This window comes from Pteronotus mesoamericanus, unplaced genomic scaffold, assembly GCF_021234165.1.
Source record: "Pteronotus mesoamericanus isolate MK-2021 breed Mesoamerican mustached bat unplaced genomic scaffold, CSHL_Meso_final scaffold_118, whole genome shotgun sequence".
NCBI classification, from domain to species: domain Eukaryota; kingdom Metazoa; phylum Chordata; class Mammalia; order Chiroptera; family Mormoopidae; genus Pteronotus; species Pteronotus mesoamericanus.
This window is the reverse complement of record NW_026555301.1, coordinates 8,255,853-8,278,596: the sequence shown is the minus strand read 5'-3', so window position 1 is coordinate 8,278,596 and position 22,744 is coordinate 8,255,853.

Below are 22,744 nucleotides of genomic sequence, written 5' to 3'. Positions count from 1 at the left end.
GGCCAGAAGGGATTGGCACAAAATATTCAAAGTGATGAAAAGCAAGGACCTAAGACCAAGATTAATCTTCCCAGCAAAGCTATCATCTGGAATTGAAGGACAGAAAAAGAGCTTCCCAGACAAGAAGAAGCTAAAGGAGTTCATCACCACCGATCTCTTTTAACATAAGACATGTTAAAGGGATCGACTCCTTTAAGAAGAAAAGATTAAAAATATGAATAATAAAATGGTAATAACTATATACCTATCAACATTTGCTTTAAATGGATGGGCGAGCTTTATTTAGCTCAAGTGGTTACTTTGTCATGGTATACTACTAAGTGTAAAGGGCTTAAATGTTTTAATCAAAAGACATGGGGTGGCTGAATGAATAAAAAAAACAAGACCCTTACATATGCTGCCTACAAGAGACTCATTTCAGGTCAAAAGACACACACAGACTGAAAGTAAAGGGACGGGAAAAGATTTTCATGAAAAGAAAACAAACAAACCAAAAAGCTGGGGTAGCAATGCTTATAACAGACAAATTAGACTTTAAGAGTCAAGAAAGCACCCAATGACTCCACTTCAGTGTATTTATTTAAAGAATCCCAAAACACTAATTTGAAAAGACATTTGTATCCCTATGTTCATTGCAGCATTATTTACAACAGCCAAGATATGAAAGCAACGTAAGTACACATCAATAGATGAATGAAGATGTGGTACATATATATATACAATGGAATATTAATTATCCATAAAAAGAATGAAATCTTGCTATTTGCAACAACACATGGATGGACCTAGAGGGTATTGTGTTGAGCAAATTAAGTCATAAAGAAAAAAAGATTATATGTGGAATCTAAAGAACAAAATAAATGAACAAAATAGAAACAGATTCATAGATATAGAAAACAGACTGGTGGTTGACAGAGAAGAGGGGGTTTGAAACACTGGGAGAAAAGGGTGAAAGTATTAAGCAGTACAAATTTGTAGTTGCGTAACAGTCATAGGGATGTAAAGTACAGCATAGGGAATATAGTTGATAATATTCTAAAAACTATGTATGGTGTCAGATGGGCACAAGATTTATTAGGATGATCATTTTGCAGTTATATAAATGTCTAATCACTATGCTGTACACCTGAAACTAATATAATATTAAATGTCAACTATAATTTAAAAAAACTAATTTAAAAAGAAAGAAAACATTCTTACATACCTAATTTTTACTAGGCGTTTATTTTATTTCTTTTTTATCCTCACCTGAAGACTTTTTCCTTTTCTTTCTTTTTTTTTAGAAAGAGTAAGGAAGAGAAGAAGGAAGAGAGAGAAACACTGATGCAAGAGAGAAACATCCATTGGTTGCTTCCCATACACGCCCTGACCTTGGATTGTACGCACCCAGACTGGGCATCATACATGTCCAGCTGGGGACTGAAACTTTAACCTAGTTGTGTGCCTTGATCAGGAATCCATCCAGCAACACTTCGGTTACAGGATAATGTTTCAGCTGAGCCACACCAGCCAGGGTTTACTAGGCTTTTAAAATTTTTTATTGATAAATAGAATATTTTTCTAAATATAAAACCAATGAATGCTTATTAGAAAACACAAAAGGCCGTAAAGAAGAAAAGTATCATCCATAATCCTTACAGCCAAAATTAAAAACTGTTGAATTCTGGTGTGATCCTACTTAATTATACATCTATTTAGGTATAGATATATAATTTTTAACTAAATTGACATAATATTATATATAAAATTTTGTATCTTGTTTAAAATTTGTAAAGATCACACATGATGAATGTTATCACCATAAAATTTCAAAGAATATAGATATTAACACTCCCTCAGCTCTTCCTTCCTGCCATGCCCCTCCTCCCCAGAAAGACCACCATTCAGGTTTGTCCTGTAGCCCCATTTCTGTGCATTCCATTATGTAAGAATTCAATATGTCTCCCTTTCTATTAAAATATCCAGTAGAGGGAACTGTTCGACTATTTTCTCTCTTGATGTCTGTCATACTTTTTTAAACAAAAATTGAAGTGTCTTGGATGTTATTTACACAATGTAAAATGTTATATTAGTTTATAAATATAGTAGTTCTACTGACTAGCTTCTAATATAAATAAAATTTTTAAATCTTACTTTCTTTGTTTAACTTTTTTGTTGGTTTTTTGTTGTTTTCATTGACCTTGGAATTATGTTGCTTTTATAAGGAAATTGCTACTGGGCATATTTATGGGGGAAAAAACCCTTGTTGGCAGAAATGTAATTTTTTTTTCCCTTGAGAGAAAGATAAATCATATCAAATAAGAGGTGAAGATAAAACATTTCATCTGGCAGTAATTCCATTTAAAATTCTAAATAGATTAAGATTTTTGAATGGAGTCTATTTACATTTAGACGTTCTTAAAATGTTTTTTTCAAGCTGATAAATTCTGTGTATGTATTTCAACAATAATTTGTGTAAGTTTACACACACACACACACACACACACACACACACACAGTTCCACAGCAGTTTTCAATGAAAGAAACGGACAAAATTTGCCAGCAACATTCAGCCTATTGTGCTGATGCTGTGCTGGTTTTGTTCTCACAGCTGTTGTTGATTTGAGCATTAACTAAAATACCTTGAAATGGCATGAGTAGGCCTAGTTAGGAGCATTTTCCAAGTAACTGACTTTCACTGAAATATCAACACTTTTCATTTTTAACCACTGGAAGGAAATCTTTTCATCGAGTATTTGTTTTTCTCTTTCCAGCTATCTGGACATGGCTTTACAGTGTTAGTACATATTATATGATTAAGAAATGATGAGAGTGTCCTCCTACTGCCATTTTGCAGGTACCTAACAGTACCCCCCAGCCATTCAGATCCCATGCTCTCCCCTTCCCACTATTGTTTTCCCCCTGCCACCAGCTCCTTTAATTTGTCACATTTAATCTGCTGTATACAAAAACAAAACAGGGCAACCTCTTTATTAAAACTGAATTGAGCAACAGTTAATTAATAGCCAATGGAGCTCAAAATGAAGGCCTAAGGAACTTGGCTTTGGAGCTTTCTGTAGTCATTGTTGTTTCCAAATGTGGAATAATTTTTCTGAAGTAGGCAGTCCAAAACCAGGGCATTTTGTGGAATTTCTGTATCTACAATGATGTTATAAACAAGACATTATTTATAATAGTAAAGATTTAGAAACAATGAAAATTGGAGATTAGTTAAGTAAATTTGGGGACATCTGTAAGGTATGTATCCGATACCAACACTAAATTATTTTGTAGCCTTTTTGTACAATGTACTATTGTAATCTGTCTTGAGCTATTTTATCCAAAGTGAACTTCTAAAAGCAAGTAAATCCCTGGCTGGTGAGGCTCAGTGTATTGAGTGCCAGCCTGTGAACTGAAAAGTCACTGGTTCAATTCCCAGTCAGGGCACATGTCTGGGTTGTGGGCCAGGTCCCTGGTTGGGGGTGTGTGAGAGGTAACCAACTGATGTTTCTCTTGCACATTGATGTTTCTCCCTTCTCTTTCTCCCTTCCTTCCCCTCTCTCTGAAAATAAATGAATAAAATCTTTAAAAAAATAAAAGCAAGTAAAAAAAAGGTCTTGGACAAGAGTTCATAGTGATCCATAGAAATCTGTTGAAAATAATATAGTTGTGAAATCAATGTCAATTTTATCATTTATCTTGAATTTTGATGAACTCATATTAATTTATTTAATCACACACACACAAAAGATGCATTAAAAATAAAAAATCAACCAAATCAATTTGAAGGTCTAATTGGCTTTATTAAGTGATTCATGAATCAACATCTCATCTAGCAAATAATATGGTACTCTGAAGGGTTATACAAAATGGAAGGTTTTTTTTTTTTCCAAATACATTTGTCTCTGCCTACCCCCTACCACTTTCCCTTGCCCCCTCCCTCCTTCCCTCCCTCAGCTCTTCCCCTTTGGTTTTGTCCATGAGTCCTTGCTATATGTTCCTTGACTTTCCCCTTCAAAATGGAAGGTTTTGATAGGAAGAAGGGTGAAGAAGGTAGTTATTTACAAAAGAAATGAAAAGATTTTCAGACCAAGAAAACCTTTTTTGGGGGGAATGGGTTTTGTCTTTTTTTTTTAAATCCTCACCCAAGGACATTTTTTCACTGTTATTAGAGAGAGAGGAAGAGAGAAAGGAAAAGAAACATCAATGCAAGAGAGAAGCATTGATTGGTTGCCTCTTGTATCACCTAGACCAGAGAATGTACATGACTGAGTATGGGCCTGAACAAGGCATTGAACCCGCAACCTAGGTATGTATCCTGACTGGGAATCAAACCTGCAACCTTTCAGTTATGGGAAGATGCTCCAACCAACTGAGCCACACCAGCCAGGGTTGGGGGAAGGGTTTTTATCATGCAGATTGCCTCTTCTTCCTATGTGAGGGATGGAGAGGACCCACATGACAAATTACATTACTGTTGCTTGACCAGGAAATTTGAGACTGGTTGATTAAGATTATATAGGAAAGGTTGAAATAGCAATTAGGTCAGATATTAAATTTAGGTTTGGTATTATCATGGGCTTTAGTACAAATGACAGTATTTTGGGCTGTCGTTTTCTCTTTAACAGATGTTATAGAAAAATATTTAATGACTTGAAAAATGTTCACGTAACCATATGGTTAAATCAATTAAAAAATGGGCAAAAGATATGAACAGACACTTCTCCAAGGAGGACATACACAGGGCCCATAGGCATGTGAAAGGATGCTCAGATCACTGGCCATGAGAGAAATGCAAACTAAAACCACAATAAGATAACACCTCACACTGGTCAGAATGGCCATCATAAACAAATCAACAAACAACAAGTGCTGACGAGGAAGTGGAGAATAGGGCACCATAGTGCACTGTTGTTAAGAATGCAGACTGGTGCATCCACTGTGAAAAACAATATGGAATTTCCTTAAAAAACCTAAAAATGGAGCTGCCTTTTGGTCCAGTCATTCCACTGCTGGGATTATACCCTACAAATCCCGAAAAACCAATTCAAAAGAACCTATGCACCCCAACGTTCATAGCAGCTCAATTTACAATAGCCAAGTGATGGAAACAGCCTGAGTGCCCATCAGTAAATGAGTGGATCAAAAAACTGTGGTACATTTACACAATGGGAATACTACACAGCAGAAAGGAAGAAGGAACTCCTACCCTTCACAACAGCATGGATGAACTGGAGTGTATTATGCTAAGTGAAATAAGCCAGGTGGTGAAAGACAAACACCATATAACCTCACCTAAAAATAGAACCTAATGAACAAAAAAAACCAAACAAGCAAAATAGAACCAGAGGCATGGAAATAAGGAACAGACTGACAGACTGACAGAGGGGGAAAGAGGACAAGGGAGGGAAGAAAGGGAAGAGTCTAGTTAAAGAACAAGATAAATGACCCATGGACATGGACAACAGATTGGGGACTGACTGTGGGAGTAGGGAATGGGCAGGGCAAGGGAGAAGAACAGGGTAAAACTGGAATGACTATAATAGAACAACAATTAAAAAACAAAAACAAAAACAAAAATAAATAAAGTAGATGGCAAAACACTTTTTATTATATAATCTCAATTGGGGGGGGAGAAAATTGTGTATATACAGAGCAAAAAGACAAGACAGCTACTTACCAAAATCTTAGCAATAATTACTTATGGGTAACTTTCTTTTCTTTAATTTGTTTACCTGCAAAGTCTAAATTTTCTAAGGTTAACATATTATTCTTTTGAAATAAGGGGAAGAAGTGTTTTATCTTAGAATACTTTGCTTCAGAGAAGTTTGGTGCCTGAGCCACAGAGGGTGCCCTGGGCCCTGGCACAGGCTCACAGAGTTCTGCCACCATTCACAAAGGAACATGGTTCTGAAAGGTAGCTGTTTGTTGAAACCAAAATGATTTTCTCATTTTTCAATATTGCTCAGTAAGTGGCAAAACTTACTTATGCTGTCCATATAGCTTTCTCTGACTCAGCTATTGAATCCTCACTCATTCAAAAGGAGGGGGAAATGTCCTAAGGGAATTGATATTTCAAGGGAACAAGGCAGGCCAATTTCAATTAAGGTAATAACAATTTAGGGGAAAACTCTGGACCTAATGAGATTGCCCTGGGAACAAGTTGTAATGTAACCATAAGTTTACTTATTATCTTTGGAAAAATGACTCAAAGAAGATGCTACAAGGCCATACATACATCAAACTGAACAGCTTTGTGTGTGTTTCTACTTATAAATAAATAATTTTTGATACTTTGAATTGTGAATAGGGTTTATTTTATTTTTTAAATTAATTTTTATTTTATTGTTCCAATACATTTGTCTCCATTTACCCACCACCACTCTCCCCTGCCCCATGTGAATTAGAACAGTTAATATTTATTTATCAATATGTATATGAAATGAGATTTTAAAAATTCAACATTTTATACTCTCAGTCTCATGGCTTAAACTTCCATCTACACTCTGATGATTTTCAAATTTGCATGTCCAGTTCAACTTCTTCCCTGAACTCTAGACTTGAACATCTAACTGGCTACTCAACATCTGGATTTGGGCACCTAGGAGGTATCTCAACTTTACTCCATCTAAAACCTAACTCCTGCTGTCCTCGCCAAACCTGATCCTTCACACTCTTCCCTGTCTCCACCAGTGTCACTCTCTCCTTCCAGTTGTTAAGGCCAAAGCCTGGCCCCCTTCCTTTGTCTTGCCTTTCACAAACGCAGATCCTGTCAGCAAACCCTGTAGACTCTACTTTCACCATATCCAGAATTTGACCATGGCTCGCCATCTTCACCATCACTTGGTATATATCCACTATAATCCCTTATCAGGAGAATTGTCTTCTTGTCCTGATTGACCTCTCATCCTCCAGTCTCTTGCTGGGGATCCCCAAAGGAGTAGGAATGGAGATTGTAGACTTGGCCCAGTCAGGGCAGTCCTCCTAGAGAGAGACAGGGCAAAGAACAAGGGTGGACAGGGGACCTGTGGGAGCTGGCAGACTCAAGGAGCTGGGCACTTCATCCCTGAAGAGGGTAACTTGACCCACTGTGTGAGATTTTCAATGTACAAAGTGTTGTAAGGGAGGAAAAACTATTTTCCCTCTACACTTCTAGCTTCTTGGCTGAGAACTCTTCAGTCCCCCATAATAAAAGACAGATTAACAAGAAAAAATAAGCAATTTTAGTTATGTATAAACACAGATACACACAAGGGCCCCACAAAGATTAAGACAAAGAAATGACCAAAGCAGGAAGTTTTTATACCCTGTAGACAAGGTATAACAAGGAAACAATATGTTTGTGAAGAATTGACAAGACAAAGAAGTTTGGGCTAGGGATATTAACATGGTAAAGAAGTAACAAGGTTTGTTTATACAACCTTCTTGGACCTTAATTTCCTGTCTATGATGATAAGAATGTACAGGGATGGTATCTTTCACATGGGAGATTTCATCTCCTGCTTTCAGGGGGACAAAGGAGGGTCAGAGTGTCCTTTTGCACTTGCTGTTTCTCAAGTACCTTATTAAAAGATTTTATTTATTTATTTTTAGAGAGAGGGGAAGGGAGGAAGAAAGAGAGGGAGAGAAACATCAGTGTGTGCTCGCCTCTCAAGCGCCTCCTACTGGGGACCTGGCCTGCAACCCAGGCCGGTGCACTCACTGGGAATCAAACAGGCAACCCTTTGGTTTGCAGGCTGGTGCTCAATCTACTGAACCACAGCAACCAAGGCTCCATTAGTTTTTATAAAACTTAAATTGTACTATATATTTGAGGTGTCCATTTCCCATTTAATATAATGCTGGGTAAATAGTAACATTACAGACACAATTAAGGCGTTTAAATGTACTATGGGACCAGGGGACAAGGGAGAGGTTAGTGGGAAGAGGTGGTCTGGGTACCCATTGATGACAAAAGACTGAGTGAAGGCAGTTCTCTTACAAATTCATACTAGTCTTGCAAAAGGACATGCTAAGGAAATATGGCACTTATGACACGAATTGCCATGCTAAAAACAAATGTATACTCCATAGGTGGCAATGAACAGCAACATCTGTATGTGGGCAGACTGTTCTTATTTACACTGATATGTGCACACACAAACTTACTTTGCATTTAAATGTAAGATGATACACTTAATTTTTAGTATTTAAGCATGTTTTAAGGCTGTGTTACATTGTGCCAAATGATCAGTGTTTGCAACTAAATTCAACATGCTGAGTGGCCATTCTTCACTGAACTTTTCATTTAGGGGAAAAATAATTAGTGGTTCCTGCACAGAAGCCAACACTGTGGTCTTTTCCAACTTCTGCTTATTCCCACCCCCAATATGGTTTCCCACTTCCCTTTCAGTGTAAAGTGATCCCTCTCAATACTGCTGTGACCAGCATTTTCCCAACCAAATCATTCCCTTCCCTGCCAGGGCTCTTTTAAAAAAAACTTAGGCAAATGAGTTTCAAAAGAGAGAAATTCAGTTACTTTTTCATATCTTACTTTTCAGGATTCAACGTTTTAAACATCTTGGATCTTGAGATAAATTTGAAAATAGTAATTATTCAGTAAATATTTATCGAGCTCCCACTACATGCCAGGCCCATTCTAGGCACTGAAGACCCTTGCCTTCTTGGAAAGCTAACGATTTTTTATTTTTAAAATATGTTTATTAATTTTAGAGAGGAAGGGACAGATAATCATGAATGTGAGAGAGAAACATCTATTGGCTACCTCCTATATGTGCCCCAAAAGGTTGAACCTGCAACCTTTTGGTGTACAGGATGATACTCCAACCAATTGAGCCACATCAGTCAGGTCAGGGAGATAACATTCTAACAGGCAATAGACAAGAAGCATAATAACAACATAATCTGCCTAACAAATTGAAAGGGAATAAATACCATAGAAAATGTAGATTAGTCCGGGATTTAGTCACCATTGCCAGATTGTTCTTTTATGTTACTGTCTTGCTCAAAAATATCTAGTGCTTTCCTGAGTATGTCACTGAAACATAGTGAGACACTATGGGATAGATTTCTCTATCATCCGAGCCTATTTTCCTACTTGGTCCTGGGCCATTTCTATAAACTCAGGTCTAGACACGCACTGAGTCCCAGCTGCCATCCCAGGTTCCAGGCCATTGCTCATACTTTTTCCTGACTCTTAGAATGTGCTCCTACCTTATGCACATGGCCTATAAAAATTGTTGGTCCTTTCCTCAAGGTTGTTTGGATCTCTGCAGTACACACATTGAACTCATCGACCTTCAGTTTCCCTGGTTTGTCATTTGCTCCCCTACACTCAGGTTTTTAATCACATTCCTCCTTGAATTGTTTCTCAATGATTTCTGAACCACAGGTATAGATTATATCCCTGTGCAAAAGATCAACTCCTGGAGTGCAGGCATCAATCTCAGGATGTTTGCTATATTGGCCCTCAGAAAAATTCCTGCTGTTGAACATGAAGGATAAACCAATTAAGTAGAGGTATTTGTATATAGTTTCAACATTGATGTATCAGACCCCTTTCCCTGTGCTTTGAGGACATAGACACAGGGAGATGAATGCTGAAAATGTCATTCTTTCTGCCAAACATCTTTTTTATCATGAAAAATTGTTTGGAGAACTGATTTACATAAGGCATGGTATTTTCAAACCACTAGTATTTTCTACTATTGCTCTCTGGAAGCATTCTGTAAAGAATTTTTGGTTGCTTCCTTCTAAAATTCTAAATAATAACCTGCTTGGTTGTTAAGTAATTAAAATCCCATTCAATCAAATCTCTATCATGGCTGTCAAATAAGTCTAGTTTAATTCTGTTTAGTGTGCACACCGAGGACATAACAAGAAATGTTGAACATGGTTCCCACAATTCAGAACCTGAGCTGTTTATCAAAAGTCAGTAAACAGGAATCCTATAAGTTAATAGCATAGGTAAACACAGCTCACCTCCTTGTACAACCACATTAAAATTACAAATAAACTATCAAACAACCACCATTCAGAACCCACAGTACTTGAACTGATTAGAAGTCCTACAACTATGGAATTAAATAAGAAACCATATCAAGACTGGTAGGAGGGGTGGAGATGTGGAACAGGCTGGTCTGACAGCCACATGTGGCAGATAAAAATGGGGAGAATATCTCAGGAGCAAAGGGTCCCTACCCCATACCAGGCATCCCCAGCTCAGGGTTCCAGTGCCAGGAAGGTAAGTCTTCATAACTTCTGGCTGTAAAAAACAGCAGCATTGAGGCTGTGGAAGACAAAAACTTCTAAAGTCCCAGTGTGTCCCTCTTAAAGGGCCTGCACACAGACTTACTTGGACTCACTTCCTCTGAGCTCCAGTGCATGGGCAGCAGATTAAAAGGCATCAGAGATATATGGAAAAGAATTGAATTGTCCAGGATCAGGGTAAGAGCTGGGGAAGCTTTATCCCAGACAGAAATGCTAGCAGAGGCCATCATTCCTATTCTGAGCCCTCTGCCAACAAAGCCACAGAGCTGGCAGGCAGGTACTATATCTGAGGTGCCATCACACGGGCTCACACTGTTTGCCTATCCTGGTGATTTCCTGAGGCATGGCCCCGCCCAACTTTTGAGCCCACCTAATCTGTTTCCAGGGGCTTTTCCATACCAATGGCTTGTCTTGGACCATGCTTCAGTTTTTCCTAAATTCCCTCAAACAAGCGGCATCTGGCTTCAGCAAGCTCCATACCTCTCAGTTGCCACAGGACCACCACTAGCAGCAGCCAGCCTTGGTTCACAGCTTGGCCTCACCTGGGCACCTGCAAGTCTAGCACAAGTAGCAGCCATCTACAGATCGCTTAGTAGCATATGCTGTGTGACCCTGGACAGAACACAGGTGGTGGCTGACCTTGGACATACCAACAGCAATCAAGGCTCAACTACAACAGAAGGGTGTACACAGACCACATGGCAGGTAAACCTTGAGTACTCATCTTGGATAATTAGGGAGGCTGTACCACTGGACACCACAGGACACCTACTACATTAGGCCATGCTACCAAGCCCGGGAGCTGTAGCAGCTCTACCTAATACGTAGAAACAAACACAGGGAGTCTGCCAAAATGAGGAGACAAAGAAACATGGCCCAAATGAAAGAACAGAGCAAAACTCCAGAAAAAGAACTAAACAAAATGAAGACAAGCAATCTACTAGTTGGTTATTAGGATGCTCAAGGAACTCAGTTTGGACCTCAACAGCATAAAAAAGATCCTGTCAGAAATGAAGGATACGCTAATTGAAATAAAGAACAATTTATAGGGACTCAAGTGTAGAGTGGATGAAGCTGAGAATCAGCGATTTGAAATATAAGAAAGCAAAAAACACCCAGTCATAGCAGTAAGGAGAAAAAAGAATTTAAAAAACTGATGCTAGTGTAAGGAGCCTCTGGAACAACTTCAAACATGACAACATTCGCACCATGTGGGTGCTGGAAGGAGAAGAGAGAGAGCAAAAAATTGAAAATCTATTTGAAAAAATGACAGAAAATTTCCCTACTCTGGTGAAGGAAAAAAACATCCAAATAGAAGAAATGCAGAGAGTCCCAAACAAAATGAACCTAAAGAGGCCTACACCAAGACACATCATAGTTAAAATGACAAAGTTTAAAGACAAAGAGAGAATCTTAAAAACAGCAAGAGAAAAGTAGTTAGTTACCTACAAGGAAGCTCTTATGAGACTTTCAGCTGATTTCTCAAAAGAAACTTTGTAGGCTTAGAAGGAACTGGCAAGAAATATTCAGTGTGATGAAAAGCAAGGACCTACAACCAAGGTTACTTTACCCAGCAAAGCTCTCATTTAGAATCAAAGGGCAGATAGAGTGTCCCAGCACCTGTATGGTGAAGCTCAGGGGATTGAGTGCTGACCTGTGAACCAAAGGGTTGCCAGTTTGATTCCCAGTCAGGGCACATACCTGGGTTGCAGGCCAGGTCCCCAGTAGGGGTCATGTGAGAGGCGACCAAACATTGATGTTTCTCTCCTTCACTTTCTTCCTCCCTTCCCATTTCTCTAAAAATAAATTTTAAAAAATCTTTAAAAAAAAGAAAAAGGGTTTCCCAGGCCAGAAAAAGCTAAGGGATGTCATTACCACCAAACCAGTATTATATGAAATGTTAAAGGGTCTTCTTTAAGATAAGATAAAAAATATGAACAATAAAATGGCAATAAATACTTATCTATCAAAAATTGAATCTGTAAAACAAAATAAACAAAAAAGCAGAACAGAAACAGAATCATAGATAGAACATTTTGTTGGTTGCCAGATGGGAAGGGCATCATGGGGATGGGCAAAAAAGGTGAGAGGATTCAGAAATATAAGTTGGTAGTTACAGAATAGTCATGGGGATGTAAAGCATAGGTAACATAGTAGCCAAAATATAGTATAGGTAATATGGTAGCCGAAGAACGTATGCATGACCCATGGACGTGGGCGGTGGTGTGGGGATTGCCTGAAAAAGTGGCGGGGGGGTGGTCTGAATTGAGGGAGGTGCAATGGGGGAAAATTGGGACAACTCTGACATCATAAACAATAAAGTAAAATTTAAAAAAATGTAAAAAAATAAATAAAACAAACAGGTGTCTTGGCAGAGTCAACAGACTGTTCCGAAGGACCTAGGTGTTGGCATAAGGAAAACCCTGTTACAGCCATACGGTTTTATTGACAGTGCCTCCTTGAAGCTACTCTGAACTTGAACGCACAAGCCAAATATAATTAAAGCACCAACTAATGAGGGTTTTTTTTTAAGGTTTAAACATGATTATTTAGAAACCCCAGGAACTAAGTGGACAAAGAGTAGTGTCAAATTTCAAGGTCTGCAGGGAAGTTTAGCAGTAAGCCCCATAGTCTGAGTACAAGCAAGCTCAGAACTGTTGCAACAATAACACATGAAATCTTTGAGACTGTATGATTTACAAATAAGGCCACATTCAACAAAATCATAAAGAGAAAGCAATAATTGGTGACTTCTCTTTCCACCTCTGATCTGTCATTCTCTTTTTTTCTTGAACCTCCTATCTACAACTTCCAACTCTCAGGAAAATGTAGGATATTAATCAAGGTTTTACATAGATTTGTTGCTTATTACAGGATAGTTTGGAGATGAGACTTGGGAGTAAAACACAAAGCCTTGAACTTGGGAGTTCAGGGAAAGGCCTCATCATAATGGCCTCACACTTCATACTGGTTGAGCTTGTGCTATCTCTATGCACCTCAGGCTGTCAGTGGGTGCTTCCCTTGGCCTGGCTTTGGGTCTTCCTGTTTCTCTGGCAAGCATGCATTTGGGCGTGGGCCAGAGAACAATGCTTCTCACTGCCTGAACTCTTCCAGATGCTCCCTCCCAGGACACAGTAGGGTCTGAGGGAGAGGATGATGAGAGCTCATCATCATGTATCTGCTTGGTAGAACAAAAGAGCCTAATTAAATTGTTAATAATTGCCAATTAATACAAGTAATTAAAAGGTTTTTAATTAAATAATTAAAAGCCAACTATTTAACAGCTAACACTTTAAAAAGTAAAGCCCAGTAATTCTGCCCTCAGTCTCACTAATGATCTTTGGTCCACTGCTATAGAAACATTGTATCCCCAAATCAAAACAAGGCTGTTCTGTAAGAGGAACAGCCTGCCAGGTTTTGCCCACCTACCTTGTGCTCCAAACCACAGGAAGGTAGACAGAGACTACCAGGCCAAATATACATGGAGGAGTTCTTTAACATGTGAGTGAATACATACAATGCAGGCATTTGTTAAGAATGACTGATTCCAAAATCAAGAATGACACTCCATGTAATTTACTGTATTTTAACTTTGGAATGTGTGTGTGTGTGTGTGTGTAGTATAGTATAATATAGTATAATTAGTATTAGTATAAACATAACTCTGATTGCAAATGACAGAAGATATTAAAATGGCTTAAGAGAATACAAGGAACATTTTTTTTACTCAATAACAATAACTCACTTCAGACTCATTTAATTACGTCATGTGGGCTTGTTCCTTCTCCGTTTCTTAACTCTGCTCTCTGCTGTGTTGGGATCTCTCCTGGGCCCTCTCCTAGCAATTCCAGGCTTTTACCCTCCAGGCCTCACATCCATTGAAAATGCTCCCCTTCTCCAAGAGGCCTGATAATCCCAGAAATTCAAGTCATGTCCTGGACTAATGACTGTGTTTGGGATTGGTCAGGTAATATACTTGAGAGATTAGAATGGGTGGAAATCAACCCCACCAAAAATACATACACTGAGGGTATGTGAAGAAAAGAGAGAACTATACCAGAAGGAAGTGGGTGAGATGTTAGACTGGCAAAAATAACAGAGGCCCCAACACATAGGTACAGTTCTAAGTGCAGCTAAGAGGGGTTCTGTTAACAATACCTTATTCTAGATGAAGGGATCATGTTTCTCCTAGGATTTCTCTCTCTCACTGGTCCAGTTAAGGACACATGCAGCATTGGTCATCTAGAAACTTCAGCAGGCCTTGTCCCCAGGGTGAGTCAGGGCTGTGGAGGATGGAACACGGAGACAGTATGAATCTGGGGCTCTATGTCAGTAATGAGGCAGAGTTATCATAACCTTGGATCCTGCTCTATTTCTGGACCCTTCTGTAAGATCATAGATTTCTCTTATTATTTAAACAAATTTATATCGAAATAAACAAGAACATCCTAAATGATCTATAGTCAGAGAGGTAAAGGAGAAAATCACATTAATTTAAAAATGTCTTTCTTTTTTAAAAAAGATTGTATTTATTTATTTTTAGAGAGAGGGGAAGAGAGGGAGAAAGAGAGGGAGAGAACATCAACGTGTGGCTGCCTCTCCTACACCCCCTACTGGGGACCTGGCTTGTAACCCAGGCATGTGCCCTGACTGGGAATCAAACCAGCGATCCTTTGGTTCTCAGGCTGGCACTCAATCCACTGAGCCACACCAGCTGGGGGTGGTGGGAAGGGGGGATCTCTTATATCATAAGTTTTTCTGGACCTGAATATCTAGCTATTTCTCCTACATGATAATTTGTTTCAGAATATTTTGTACATTATCCTCATTTATCTCAGGTCATCCATGAAAAATATGTAGAGCAATACTGGACTCTGAAAACAGCTTTTGAATATCTGAAATAATTCAAATGTTAAAAGCCATGTAAATCCCTTCACAATGGAGAAATCAGCTAATCAGCTCACCACATTAAATGAGTGATTTAGCATTATGAACTGTGGATAAGCAGGTACTAAGTGCATTGAATATGAAATACAACATTGCTCATGAGGACTTGCCAAAAGATTTAACCCACATTTAAGTAAGCCTTGAGATCTAAATTCTAATGTATATGAAGCATAAGGGATAGAAGAACAAGTTAAAAAACACCATAAGGAAGCAGATAAATCTAAAAATTGAAACATTTTGAAGGACAGTAGGAGTATTAGTCAGCTCAGGTGCCACAGACTGTGAGGCTTAAATAACAAGCATTTATTTACTCATAGTTCTAGAGTCTGGAAGTCCAAGATCAAGGTGCCAACAGGATTGGTTTCTCCTTCTGGCTTAAAGACAGCCATGTTCCTGCTGTGTCCTCACATGGTCTCTCCTCTGTGTGTGAGGGACGAGAAAGAGAAAAAAAGAGATCTGGTGCTTCTTCATTTTCTTTTCTTGTTTTAAAATATATTTTATTGATTATGCTATTACAGCTGTCCCAATTTTTCTCCCTTTGTCCTCTCCATTCAGCACCCTTCATTCCCTCTGCGATCTACTCAATTTGGTTCATATCCATGGGTCATGCATATAAGTTCTTTGGCTACTCCATTTCCTATACTGTTCTTAACATCCCCTGTCTATCCTGTACCAATATGTACTTCTTAATCCCTGCTGAATTCCCCCTCCCAACTGAAAACCCTCCAAATGATCTCCATTTCTATGATTCTGTTTCTCTTCTGCTTGTTTGCTTAGTTTGTTTTTTAGATTCAGTTGTTGATTTTTGGGAATTTGACATTTTATGTTCATAGTTTTGATCTCCTTTTTTTAAAAAAATAAGTCCCTTTAACATCTCATATAATAATGGCGTGGTAATGATGAACTCCTTTAGCTTTACCTTGTCTGGAAAGCACTTCATCTGCCCTTCAATTCTAAATGAAAGCTTTGCTGGGTAGAGTAATCTAGATTGTAAGTCCTTGCTTTTCATCACTTTGAATATATCTTGCCAGTTCCTTCTAGTCTGCAAAGTTTTTTTTTTTTTTTTTTGAGAAACCAACTGACAGTCTAATGGGAACTCCTTTGTGGGTAACTATCAGCCTTTCCTTGCTGCTTTTAAGATTATCTCTGTCTTCAACCTTTGGCATTTTAATTATGATGTGTCTTGGTGTGGTCCTCTTTGCATCCACCTTGTCTGGGACTCTTTGTGCTTCCTGGATTTTATGTCTATTTCCTTCACCAAATTAGGGAAATTTTCTTTCATTATTTTTTCAAATAAGTTTTCAATTTCTTGCTCTTTCTCTTCTCCTTCCAGTACCATTATGATTTGAATGTTGGTGTGTTTGAAGTTGTCCCAGAGGCTTCTTAGCCTATCTTTACTTTTTTTCATGCTTTTTTTCTTCTTGCTGTTCTAATTGAATGTTTTTTTTCTTCCTTATGTTCCAAATCATTGATTTGATTCTCAGCTTTATCCATTCCACTGGTTGGTTCCTGGTAAATTTTTCTTTATTTAACTTAGTGTAATCTTCATTTCTCCCTGGGTCCTTTTTATGCTGTTGAAGTACCCAGTGAGTTTTTTTTAGCATCCTAATAACCAGTGTTTTGAACTCTATATCTGATAGATTGCTTATTCCATTTTGTTTAGTTCTTTTTCTGGAGCATTTTTCTGTTCTTTTGGTTGAGCCATACTTCTTTGCTCCTCATTTTGGCAGCTCCCTGTGTTTGTTTCTATATATCAGGTAGAGCTATTTTGACTCCTTGTCTTAGTAGTGTGGCCTATTGCAGAAAAGTGCCCTGGGAAGTTGGATAGTTTTGAGCCTGAGGTAATCACCAGGGTGAGGCAACCCATGTGTACCAGGTTTATGGAGTCTCCAATATGGTGTTGCCGCTCTGTGACCCTGTTTGAAGGAGGACTCACAAAGGGGACAATGCCACTGCCAGGTTTCTGAAATTTTGTCCAGGAGGAAGCTGTACCCCGGCATGCACCCTGATTCCAAACTCTTCAGTTTCTCCCTGTATGCCACTAGTATCCATCTGGTTGCTGCCCCAGTACTGAAACCCAGAGGGAGTGAGTCTGCGTAAGTCCTAAGTCCATTGCAGATCCTTTAATAAGAGACTCCTGAAAATCCTGCGGTTTCTTCTGCAGCCCCAACTCCCACTGGTTTTTACAGCCTGACGCTATGGGGACATATCTTCCTGGCACAGGAACCCTGGGGTGGGTATTCTGTTTTGGGGCTGGGATTCCTCACTCTTGAGGTATCTTTCCTGATTTTTATCCACCACATGTGAGTGTGTGACTGCCTGTTCTGCATCTCTGTGCCTCTGTGCCTCACCTCTCCAAGTGTCTTCGTGCCTCCACTCCTCCTACCCATCTGCATGAATGTGACTCCTTTAAGTCCTTGGATGTCAGACTTCCATACAGCTTGATTTTCTGATGATTCTGGTTAATGTTTGTTTTGTAGTCTAGCTGTATTTTTGCTGTGGTTCTGTAAAGAGGTGAGCTGTGTTTACCTATGTCTCCATCTTGATCCGAAGTATTTTTTTTAAATACTCACCTGTGGACATGTTTATTAATTTTGAAGAGAGAGGAAGGGAGGGAGAGAGAGGGAGAAGGTCTCTCTCCAGGTGAGAGAGAAACATCGATCAGTTGCTTTTCACATGTGCTCCAACCGTGGACCAAACTCACAACCTAGGTATGTGCCCTGAACGGGAATCAAACCAGCAAACTTTCAATTCATGGGAAGATTCTCCAACCAACTGAACCACACCAGCTAGGGCTCCTCTTCTTCTTATAGATACACCAGTATTCTCAGATTAGGCTCTACACTGATGACCTCATTGAGTCCTAATTACTTCCTTAAAGACCCTGTCTCCAGATACATTAACACTGGGGGTTATGACTTTCCACATATGAGTTGGGGAAGACAAAACTCAGTTCATTCAGCTAATCATACATTGTTCAGTTGCCTCAAAAAGTTATTTATTCATTCATTAATTCACTCAACAATATTCATTGTTCATTCCTTTCCAAAAGTCATGGCATTAACAAACCAAAAAAGGAGATGGGGCAGAAGAAAAAGACCTAAGAGACATAACAGCAAAATGCAATGTGTGTTCTTTGATTGGATCTTAGTTTAAATTAGTTATAAAAATATTTTGGAGATCCAACATGGCAGAGGAGTAAGCATAAGCTACACTAAGCTCCTCCCAGGATTAATCTGGAATGAGAACTAAATTGCAGAGAAATCATCCTGAATAACCTACTGAACAGTAGTTGGAGAGAATTCTTATAATATAGGACAGAAGAAACCACTTTACCACAACAAGACTGGTAGAGAGTGCAGAGGAGGCATGAGAGGTCTGGCTGGGCTCTGCAGGTGGTGCCAGAAGATCTGGAGGGATATTTCAATGGCTGGAGGGTTCCTCCTGAGAAGTATGGTGTCTAAACCCTAAGCTGGGCTCCCCAGCCTACAGCACCAGAGCTGGAAAGGAACTCAGGTAACATCTAGCTGTGAAAAGCAGCAGGGTTTTTGTCTGCCAGGGAGAGACTGCTGGAGATGCAGAGAGCCTCTTAAAGAGCTGACACACAAAATTTTATTTGCAGCCACTTATGCTGGGCTCTGGCAGAGGGAGGGCAGAGTGGACTTTAGAAGCTTGAGGGGAGTCTGGTGTTGGTGGCTTTGGGGAGAGAACTGAAGAAACAGCAACCAGGATCCCTGTGCTGAGTCATTTGCAGGGGCCATCTTTCTCAGGCAGAGCATTCCTCTCCAAGTGCCATCAGCATGAAGGGAAGCAATAGCTAAGCCCACAGGTTGCTCTGCCCCACCCTGTGAAGCTTAAGCCAGGCTGTTGATCACAGCTTGATTAGTTTAACAACTGATCAGTTTAACAATTGATTATTTTAAGAACCAAAGCTCATAATACAAGAAGCAGCCATAATAGGAAGACAAAGAAACAGACCTCAAATGAAAGAACAGGAATTTGTTTCCAGAAAAACTAGATCAAATGGAGGCAAGCAATTTATCATATAGAGAGTTTAGAGCAATGATTATAAGAATACTCAGTACCATGGAAAAAGACATAGAAACCATAAAAAAGGTCCAGTGAGAAATAAAGAATGCAAACCCTGAAATAAATAATACACTGGAATGAATAAACAGGAGATTAGATGAAGCAGAGGATCTAATCAGCAATTTGGGAGACGAAGTAGAAAAAAAACAGGCAGAGCAGCAAAAAGAAAAAAGAATTTTAAAAAATTAAGAAAGCATAAGAGACATTTTGTACGATAGGAAGTATAATAATATCCACATCATGGGAATACCAGAGAGAAGAGAGCAAGCATGAATCAAGAACCTATTTGAAGAAATAGTAACTGAAAACTTCCAAAATCTGGTGAAGGAAAAAGACACACAAATCCAGGAAGCTCAGAGAGTCCCAAACAACTTGGACCCAAAGAGGCCTACACCAAGACACATCATAATTAAAATGACAAGACTTAAAGACAAGGAGAGAATGTTAACAGCTACGAGAGAAAAGCGAGTAGTTACCTACAAAGGAACACAAATAGTATGTCATCCGATTACTCATCAGAAACATTTCAGACCCCAAGGGAGTGGCATGAAATATTCAAGGTGATGAAAAGCTGGAACCTACAACCAAGGCTACTTTATCCAGTAAGGCTATCATTTAAAATTGAAGGAGAAATAAGGAGCTTCACAGACAACAAAAAGCTAAAGGAGATTGTTAACACAAAACTAGTACTGCAACAAATGATAAAGGGCTTGCTTGAAGAGGAGGAATAAGAAAAAGAGAAAGAAAAAGGAAACAGAGGAAAACAGTCTAAAAATAAAATGGCACTAAGACGAATCTATCAGTAATCACCTTAAATGTAAATAGCATAAGTGCTCCAACCAAAAGACAGAGTAGCTGAATGGATGAGAAAACAAGATCCGTATATACGCTGCCTCCAAGACACCCATCTCTGATAGAAAGATACACACAGACTAAAAGAGGAATGAAAAAGGTATTTCATGCAAATGAAAAAGAAAAAGAAAGCTGGCGTAGCAGTACTTATATACGAAGAAATGGACTTTAAAACAAAGGCTATAATAAGAGATAAAGAAGGACACTACATAATGAGGGAACAATCTAATGACAGGCTATAACCCCAGTAAATATTTACACACCAACTTGAGAGCAATTAAATCTCTAAAGCAAATCTTGATGGACATAAAGGGACAGCAACAAAAATATAGTCATAGTTAAGGATTTTGACACGACATTAAATTCAATGGGTGGACACTCCAGGCAGGAATTCAACAAGGAGGCAGAGGCCTTAAATTACACACTAGATTAAATGGATTTAATTGATATCTTCAGAGCATTTCTTCCTCAAAGCAGCAGAATATACATACTTTTCAAGAGTACATGGAATGTTTTCTAGGATAAACCATGTTCAAATGAAAACAGAGACTTTAAGATGCGAAGTGAATGGAAGTCACACTGACCTCCTCCCAGGACCAATTTGGAATCACAACTAAATTGTGGAGAAATCACGTGGAACAAAAAACTGAAGAATAGTGAGAGAGGATCCTTATAACCTTGGACAGACAGAAGAATCAGCTTTAGCACAACCTAACTGGTAAGGAGTGTGGTAGAGACTTGAGAAGGTGGGTGCAGTGCCTGTGGGACTACAATCAAGGCTGCTCTACCCAGCAAGGCTCTCCATTCAAATGGAAGGTGAAATAAGGAGCTTTCCAGAAAAAGAAGGCTAAAAGAATACACCGCCACCAAACCAGCACTGCAAGATATGCTAAAGGGACTGCTTTAAGAAGATGAAGAAAAAGAGGCTGTGAATACCCTGTTCTTTTCACAGTCACCAAGACTTGATATTACCAATATTTTTAATATTTATTAATCTGATTCTGACAATCATGTGATATTTTAATTGTTACTTTATTATTTGTTGAAAATAAACCAGTTTTTATATATTTTGTGCCTATTTCTACTACATGTAAAAAAGCTTTAGGTTACTATTTGGTATTCTTTATCCATTTTTTTAATTAAATGTTTGTAGAACTTTTTCTGTAAAAAAAACAACTATTAATCCTTTTTAGATGTGTTGGAAATATTTTCCTAATCTATTACTTGCCCTTTAACATTTTTATATGTTTATTACTCCATAGTCTTAAATGTTTAATATAGTCATATTGTCAATGTTTTACTTTATAGCTTCTGAGTTTGGATATTATATGTCAGGGTAAGAAAAATATTATTTTGTATTTTCTCCTAAAACTCCTTAGATTTTACATATTGATTTTTAACTCACCTGAATTTTTTTGTATAATGAGTGAAGTAGGGCTCTATATTTGTTTTATTTCAAGTAATAATGGTCCATACACCTTATTTGTTCAATAACTCTTAATTTCCCCATTGATTTGAAATATCAATTTAATCATATATTACATTGTTAGACAGTTATATACATTTGTTTCTAGAATGCTCATTTTATTTCATTGATCTACTTGATTATTTCTGTGCTGGTGTCACGTTCATCAAAATATGAGGATTCTGCACAGCTGAAGAAAACATCAGCAAAATGAAAAGGGAACCAACTATATGGGAAAATATATTTGCCAATGATACCTTGGACAAGGATTCGAGCTCCAAAATATATTAAAAAACTCACACGACTCCACTCTGGGAAGACAGAAAATCCAATTAAAAAGCGGACAAAGGACCTGAATAGACACTTCTCCAAAGAAGACATACACAGGACCCAGAGAAATATGAAAGGCTACTCAGCATCACTAGCCATCAGAGAAATGCAAATTAAAACCACAACGAGATACCACTTCACACCATGATAATGCCATGAATGGCCATGATAAACTGATCAACAAACTACAAGTGCTGGCGAGGTTGTGGAGAAAAGGTAGCCCTAGTGCACTGCTGGTGGGAATGCAGACTGCTGAAGAGCAAAGTTGTCCCCAGAAGCATTAAAATAAGATGTAAACTGATGATTTTATATAGGATCAGAAAAGCAGGTTCCATGTTTGCATCAGGGCTACCTGAAGATTATCTCTGAATACATTTCTTTACCTCTTCACATCAGTGTTTTAAGACAAGAATGTTTAGAGGATTTATAACTTTTAAAATACAAAGTATTTTGGTTTTAGAGTTTTTTTGGTTAGCTTCTTGGAAAGGAATAAACAAATATTTGGATTTAGGATGGGGAAAAATTGTCCATTTGTGAAATTGAATATGAAATATACAAATGTCCTCTGTGAAAAATGAGTCCATTCTTAGGCCATGTAATTAAAAGATTCTTTCCCTGCTTTTTTCATTTAAAGAGGAAAAAGCAAAGGGGGCTCTGTTTTCCAGTCCAGCATGTAAGACTCTTAAAAGTTGTCACCATGTCCTAACAAGTTAAACAAACTGAAAAATTAACAACTCTCCTTAGATACTTAGAGAAGTGGGGTCACAGAACAAGCTGCTACCTCAAAAATTAGAGAAACCAGGAACAAGGAGG